Below are 2,124 nucleotides of genomic sequence, written 5' to 3'. Positions count from 1 at the left end.
AGATGTCCAAATGGAAATGTCCATTATAGTGTTGAATATAGAAGTCTGTGGCATTACAGAGGTGTGAAGAAAATGAGTTTGCCCAGAGAATGAATGGACGGAAAAGATGGAAAATGTAGCTGAGGAAGGAACCATGAGAAACACTATCAGGTAGGGAAGGATGAATCACAAGGGATGCTAGAAGCAGAACAAGCCAAGAATTCTCATTGATTTTTTTCCCTACTGTTGTCCCTGAAGGAGGGCACCATTCCTGAAAGTACTGCAATACCAAGTCAATGGGTGGAGTGGACAGAGCAAACTCCTATTCCATCTCCCTTCTCCAAAACCCCACTTAATACATGGTCCTTTGATATAGGACATACAAGATATTAAACTGACAAGAACAAATACTACATTTGATCTTAGCCAAAAGACCCAGCAGCAATTCATATTTTTTAAAGATAAGTAATCTTCACACCCAACATGGGGCTCAAACTCACAATTCTGAGATCAGAGTTACATGCTCCACTGACTGAGTGGGCCAGGAATCCCTACATTGATTTTTTTTAATTAAAAAAAAGTTCGTTTTTTATTTTAGAGAAAGGAGGGCATGTGAGGAGGGGAGGGAGGAAGGGAGGACAGGAGAGAGAGAGAGAGAGAGAGAGAGAGAGAATCTCAAGTAAGTTCCATGCTCAGCAAGGAACCTAACTCAGGACTCAGTCTGAACCCTGGGATCATGACCTGGATTGACGTCAAGAGTTGGACACTCAACCAGCTGACTGAGTCACTCAGACACCCACCCCTACATTGATATTTTTAGATGTTTTGTTTCTGGTGCTTAAATTTTTTTTAATGTTTATTTATTTTTGAGAGACAGCATGAACAAGAATGGGGCAGAGGAAAAGGGAGACAGAGAATCCCAAGCAAGCCCTGCACTGTCAGCGCAGAACTGAATGTGGGGCTCAAACTTACAAACTGCGAAATCATGACCCGAGCCAAAACCAAGAGTAGGATACTTAATCAACTAAGCCACCCAGGTGCCCTTTCTTATTTTTTTATGTTTGTTTATTTTTGAGAGAGAGAGTGTGTGAGCAGGGGAGGGGCAGAGAAAGAAGGGGCCAAAGAATCCAAATGGGCTCTGCCCTGACAGTAGCAAGCCTCATGTAGGGTTCAAATTCAAACCGTGAGATCAAGAGCTGAGTCACAGTCCGATGCTCAACTAAGCCACCCGGGCGCCTCAGTGTTAAATTCTACGATCATACTGATTTCAGATAGAAAACACTAGCTCAAATTCAAGTGTGTAACTAGCTGTTTTCTATTTCTTTACATAGAACAATAACAATATGCAGCCACGGATTCAGTTGAATTAATAGCATGCTGGGAATTTAAAAAAAGGCAGACCAAAGGGATTAAAAAGGTGGACTAGGGGCGCCTGGGTGGCTTAGTCGGTTAAGCGTCCGACTTTCGCTTGGGTCATGATCTCGCGGTTCGTGGGTTCGAGCCCCGCGTCGGGCCGTGCTAACTGTCAGCTCAGAGCCTGGAGCCTGTTTCAGTCTGTGACTCCCTCTCTCTCTGACCCTCCCCTGCTCACACTGTCTCTCTCTCTCTCTCTCTCCTAGAAATAAATAAAACATTAAAAAAAAAAAAAGGTGGACTAAAGGAACATTATGAAGCCCTACTTTGTGACACTGTAAACAATGAACTGTGTGTGTGCAGTGCTAGGAAAAAGAGCTGAAGTGTATAAAGGAGCAACCATATCAACCAGTCTCCCAAATCTCACTCTATTTTCCAGATCCCTTCCTTTACTTTCTGTACAACTGTGAAGTTTTACTTGACCTATACTTAAATTTCCTAGTCTCTTAATAATAGTTGTACCTGCTATAATAGGTTATTGTGAAGATTCATTTAACCAATATAATGCTTATTATTGTTAGACAAAATGTGTTCTCAGTGATTGTTTTGTTATAGTTTATGGTATATTCTTCCAATGTAATAAGTTCTGGCTCAGTTTTTGGTTTTAAATATCCCTCCACATTTCACATAATGGAATTGTGCTGAACTACATTGAAATAAAGACAAGTTAGGTCTAAGCTGGGGCAAGTCAAGTAGTTTGGTTTTGAACCTTTTTTTTTTTTTTTTTTTTTT

The 2,124-nt window shown here is 41.1% G+C and overlaps 1 non-coding gene across 1 annotated transcript; it reads right to left on the bottom strand.

The window, feature by feature from the left end:
* Nucleotides 1-234: 234 nt before the first annotated feature.
* LOC144237671 (U2 spliceosomal RNA) lies at nucleotides 235-425 on the bottom strand. The gene has a single exon (XR_013336920.1). It is a non-coding gene; the product is annotated as a U2 spliceosomal RNA (small nuclear RNA).
* Nucleotides 426-2,124: the final 1,699 nt, after the last annotated feature.

Source organism: Crocuta crocuta, unplaced genomic scaffold (assembly GCF_008692635.1).
Source record: "Crocuta crocuta isolate KB4526 unplaced genomic scaffold, BGI_CrCroc_1.0 scaffold235, whole genome shotgun sequence".
NCBI lineage: Eukaryota > Metazoa > Chordata > Mammalia > Carnivora > Hyaenidae > Crocuta > Crocuta crocuta.
Note: the sequence above shows the minus strand (reverse complement) of the source record. Positions and strands in the feature narration are given on the sequence as shown.